Source organism: Elephantulus edwardii, unplaced genomic scaffold (genome assembly GCF_000299155.1).
Source record: "Elephantulus edwardii isolate Elephantulus edwardi_28Jun2011 unplaced genomic scaffold, EleEdw1.0 scaffold00209, whole genome shotgun sequence".
In the NCBI taxonomy this organism is placed as follows: domain Eukaryota; kingdom Metazoa; phylum Chordata; class Mammalia; order Macroscelidea; family Macroscelididae; genus Elephantulus; species Elephantulus edwardii.
The window spans coordinates 3432558-3438458 of record NW_006399959.1 but is presented as its reverse complement, the minus strand read 5'-3'; the positions used below and the strand labels follow the sequence as shown (position 1 = coordinate 3438458).

The window sequence follows — 5901 nt, the reverse complement described above, 5'->3', positions numbered from 1 at the left end:
TGTGTGCAGGTGGGTGGGTGTGTATATATGTATGTGTATACATGTATGCACGCATACGTTTTGTTGTGTACCCTCTATTCAGAACCTACCCATAGGTGACCCTGGAGTGTGTTTTCACAGGCAGTTAATCGCATGGGAAAAGACTGCCCTTCGCTCTCCCTCAGAGTATTCGGTGGATTTGAACCATGTGCCTTCAGGACTGTAGCACAGCTTCTTACCACTGGGACGCCAGAGCTGTTATTATAATTAATTGTTGTTGTTTTTAAGTGCCGTCAAGTCGTAATGACCCTATGAACTAGTCCTCAACACATGCATGCATGACTTTCATTTTTTCTCCAGGTTCATAGGGTTTCCAGAGGCAAGCTATTTACGGAAATGGATGCCACTCCGTCTTCCAAGCTTGTTTCAACAGGGGAGCACCAACACACACTGTCCATCGTGGGTAACCATTAATGCATCTGACAAATCAGTGTCACAGGATTCAGCTTCACAGCGACCACAAGTTACCTCTGTATGGCAAGTGGACCCACCAGGGCTAAACAACCTCGAAGACCATGAGAACAAAAACAATGAAAAACAGGCCTTAGGGCCGTGGATTAGAGCCACCCACCTGTGGCTTGGTGGCATCGCTTTTGTTTCACTAGGCCAACTGGTCTCTGTGTTGTTAAGTACCATCGAGTCTTCAGCGACTCATAGCAACTCTATGAACAAAAGTCCTCAATACTTCCGTGTGTCTTTCATCCTTTCTCCAGGTTCACAGGGTTTCAGGAGGCAAGCCATTTACGGAAGTGGATGCCACTCCTGCTTCCAAGCTTGTTTCAAGCCAGGAGCGCCATAATAATTTTCACACTAATTATTCTTAAGGTAAAAATCCATTTTCAGGAACTATTTTGTAATAATTCCACTCCCCCCCATTATGCCCCATCTCACAGACACCTGCTGCCAAGCCAATCTAGCATTAAAGTAGGACCTATAACTACTCCTGTATTTTCTAAGAAATTTAGGGTTTTAACTTTAATTACAACATTTTTATGCTTGATCTGCTTAATTGAATTTTGCATATGTGGGTATTAATTCAAATAGTGACTGGAAGAGACCCATATTTGTTTCCATTTAAAAAAAAGGGTGATCCAACAAGAGTATGGAAATTATAAAACAGTATCACTAATATGTCATGCAAGCAAGATCCTGCTGAAGACTCTAAAAACTACTGAACATTGACAGAGAAAATGCCAGAAGTGCTCGCTGGGTTTAGAAGAGGCTGTGACACCAGGGACAACGTAGCCAATGTCAGATGGATCTTAGTTTGTTGGAGATGCTGATTTAAGTAATTTAGCTCTTTCTTCCTTTTTGAAGTTTGCTGTTATGAACTGACCTTTGAGAACTGCTTTTGCTGTATCCCAGAGGGTTTGCTATATTGTATTTCCTTCTCATTTTTGTCAAGAAACTTTTCTTTCTTATATCACTCAATAGTGATAAATCAGACCTTTAAAAATTGCAATAAATTACAACCATGACCTCTTTCGCCCAGGAGCACAGGGCCCTCCACAGTCACCATTATCAGTTCACTCCCACCACCCCCAGCTCATCATGGATGACATCACTGTGCTCGTGGTCAATAATAGCATATGCACAGATGGCTTTGCAGGTGACAATGCCTGTCAAGCTGTCTTCCCCTCCACTGTGGTGTGCCCTCGGCATCAGGGTGTGATGGTGGGCGTGGGCCACAAGGACTCATACGTGGGTGACAAAGCCCAAAGTACCCCATTGAGCACAGCATTGTCACCAACTGGGACGACATGGAGAAGATCTGGCACCACACCTTCTACAATGAGCTGCGTGTGGCCCCTGAAGAGCACCCTGTGCTGAGCCTCCCTGAACAGAGGCAAACCAAAAGATGATGCAGATAATGTTCAAGATCTTCAACATTCCTGCCACGTACATCACCATCCAGGCTGTGCTGTTCCCTGGATCCTCTGGTAAGACCACTGGCATTGTGATGAATCCCTGTGATGGGGTCACCCATACCATGCCCATCTACAAGGGGAATGCCCTTGCCCATGCCATCCTGCATCTGGACCTGGCTGAGTGGGGAATTGTGCATGACATCAAGGAGAAACTCTGTTATGTTGCCTTCTACTTCAAGCAGAAGATGGCCACAGTGGCCTCCTCATCCTCCTTGAAAAAAGTGCTACTAAAAAAAAAAGCTACTACCTGCCCAATGAACAGATCATCACAATCAGCAATGAGTGTTTCCACTGCCCCAAGGCACTTTTTTCAGCCCTCCTTCCTGGGCATGGAGTCTTGTGGCATCCACACAACTACCTTCATCAGGAAGTATGACATCTACAAGGACCTCTACACCAACACAGTGCTGTCTGGTGGGACCACCCTGTACCCAGGCATCACACCCTTTATTAATAAGAAAACAACTTGCACAGAAAAAAAAGAGAGAGAAAAGATGAGGACTGGCATGGCTTTGTTACTTTTGTTGTTGTTGTTGGGTTTTTGCACTTGATTCAGGATTTAAAAAGTGGAGCAGTGAGGGTGACAACAGTTTGGTGTGGAGAATCCCCCCAGTTCTCAAATGTGACCCAGGACTTTGATTGCACACTGTTCTTTCTTCTTTTAAACAGTCATCCTAAATAATCACAACATGGCGATATGACAGGAAGCTCCTGCCTTCCAAAAGCCTCTCCCTTGCCCTAAGCAGAAGGGCCCCATCCCCCCACTTGGGTCCATGCACAGACAGGGGTGGTAGGTAGAACCGCTTCTGTGTAAATTACACATAATCCAATTTTTGTTGTTAAAAATAAAAAAAATTCCACCTTAAAAAAGCGATAAATTTAACCTCTAAGTACAATTTTTTTTCTCCTTTATCCTGTTAATGATCTCTAACTTCATAGCATTGTGGTCTGAGAAGATGTTTTATAGTTGATTCTTTTTATTACTTAGTTTTAGGTTTGTTTTTTTTTTTTTTTTTTTTTAATTTGTCAAAGCTTACTTGGCCAGTCCACTGAACTGACCTAATGACTGCAACAGTGGACTCAAATACAGCAATTATTTTCAGGACTGCAGGTGGCCAAATATTTCACTCTGTTACACAAAAGGTTAATGAGTTGGAAGCCAACAAAAGGTCTCTTCAGAATACTCTCCAACAAGTGGAGCCTTCTGCCTTCCTAGCCCTTATGTATATATACATATATGACACCAATTTCCATCCTCCCCGCTCCTTTCTCCCTTTCCCAAGGGAAACTCCATCAAAGAATGGGCAGTGTTACTTACCTTTCAACCAAGTGCTTTGTGCTTTATTACATGTTTTATTCAAAATATATTTTTTTTAAAAAACTGAGTGAATAAGACACCTTGTCTTCACTGAAGAAATACTTTCCATATGTAACTGCGAGTAGAATCTGAACACTGGCTCTTCATTTCCATACCTGGCCCTGCTGCTGTGACAACTATGTTGCGTTTATTTGCCCCTTTATTGGTTCTCAGGCCTCTCACTGCATGCACACTCACCAAGAATTTTCATCAAGGGATGGGCCCACCATCCCAGACATTTTCCTTGATCCTGCAATTCCTAGAATGCTTCTAGGTAGGGGTTCCAAAATGAGAAAGCTGTCCCTTCAAATCTAGATTCTACTTCAGTAGAGCGTCTTGGGGATCTGCAACTGGTCTGGGTCAGATGTGGAGAAATCAGGCTGACCAGGCTTCACTCCACCTTTGGGGAAAGTAGGTGTCAGGTAAGGGCCAGGAACCTTAACCATATAGACTATGTATCCTACTGCCCTTCACTGCAGGCCCAGGAACAAGAGATACCTGGCCACAGACCAAGCAGATCTCCAGTGTGGAAAGGCAGCCTGGGAACTACACATCCTTATAATCAGTACCTTAGGAGTATGGGGCCACACCCCCAACCCTTGGGAAATGGACATAGAAATCACACCCCATGACTCCACGTGGACAGATGATTTGCAGGTCAAAGAGTGCTTAGCCCTCTTAACACAAACAACTTCAACCCTGTCCTAGTTCCTACTGCACTGCCAGGTCTCAAAAGAATAATGTTGATGGAATTCTGATTTCACACCCCTCCCCTAGTTTTAAAAGGTTCTATGGGTTTGAAATATGACATCACTGAAGGACAGGTTTTTTTAATAGTATTTTCAGGGCTTTGCTGTTTTACATTAGGAATCAGTACAGACTTGTATTAAATTTTTTTTAACAGTCAGGTCTAGTGGGTAAGGAGTTGTGCTGCCAACCCAAAGGCAGACAGTTCTTATCAGCCAGCCAGTTGCTCTAGGGAGAAAGATAGGTAATTTCCTACCCTGTACTTTACACCAAAAAAATGCTGAAGGGTCAGTTATGAGTTCATTCCAACTCAACAGCAATGAGTTTTGGTTCTTTGGGTTGTTTTGATTCTTCTTTTAATATGCTCTGTACAAAAACAATAACCAAGTTCAAAACAATATATTAAAACTACAAGCAAAAACTATATAGAAAAGAAGCAAAATAATTATTTATAGGTGATATAATTTGACATTAATTGTAACAGAAAAAAAAACTATAAAAGAATCAGTAATATCAATAGGGTGGCTACTTACACAAATACACAACTTTTAAAAACTTAGCTACATGGTCAACTAGAAAAATATAATGGATAAAAACTATTTACAATAACACAATAGTAGAGGCTTATTTACTCAGGAACAAATTGAGCATTAACAAATGAGAAAGCTTGTGTTTCTAGATGGTGGATTCCTAACAAAGCTCAATGTAAAAGTTGGGGAAAACTGAAACACAAAACTGATTAAGAAGTCTCATAACTGTCACTGAGAAGATAATTGTTGGCCTTGCCTCTGGGTAGATGGATACTAGGGGTAGAGGAGGATGCCTGGGCATTAAGACATCAGGGACAACAATCTATATCCACTACAATGACAACATATGGCATCTTATTTCATGAGGGGCAACATGAGAAACTTTCTAAACATAAAACACATTGCCTTGGTGAGGTAGTGACCAGCCCATTGCTAAAAGTCTATTAACTGTATAGAGGGAGGACTAAGCATATGTTGAAATTATTGATCATTCATGGATCCAGGCCAACTTGTCTTCAAATCTGCCTTTCTTCCTCATGCTCTTTAGCAGGTAAGATCTTGGTTCAGCAGAGAGAAAATGTCCTGAACATTACCTCGTAGTGGGGCTAGGTGACTGAAGCTAAGCGGTCAAAGTTTCTTCTGCATGGGAGGAGCACTGCTCAGAGTTGAAAGTCATCTGAAGGAATAATGGTGGAATAAGACACAGCTTTAAGTTAAAAATATGTTCTTAAAGGATTCTCTAACAGCCAATTTTCATCACAAATGTTACTAAAATTGACAGTTTAGGATGAAAAACGATGGTGTAAGTCTTAAGACATTCAGTTGCTACAGCATTTTCTATAATCCAAAATCAATTAAAGCACAGAAGCTTTAACAGGTTGTTCTTGAGGCTTCAACTGTTGTTGGCTTAACAAATCAGTTTGGGGCGTTTTTTTTGTTTGTTTTGCCTCAGTGGAGTATGATGTCCTTTGTATCATTTCCACTCTGCAGAGACTCCTGGATATATTCTGAGCAAGCATGGACCATTCTGTTCATCTTGTTGTTAAATAGTACCTGGACTCTGGTTCAGTGTTTCTTGGGAAACAGATCTGCACACAGTTGTACAACTTCTCAAAACAAAGTTTGTTAATCCAAAAAGCCTGGATGCAAACTGAGGTATAGCCCTTGAGGATGTTCTCTTCCCTGTGAACTTACTAATACCTTGAGGTTTTCAGCCAAGATGGATTTTTATCCAATTTTGGCTATATGAGGTTTTCACAAGCCTGTACCTTTTCAGAGTCTAAATCCTAAATCAAAGAGT

At 41.7% G+C, this 5901-nt stretch overlaps 1 pseudogene; it reads left to right on the top strand.

The window, feature by feature from the left end:
• The first annotated feature begins 1590 nt into the window (after window positions 1-1590).
• LOC102872505 lies at window positions 1591-4032 on the top strand (annotated as a pseudogene).
• Window positions 4033-5901: the final 1869 nt, after the last annotated feature.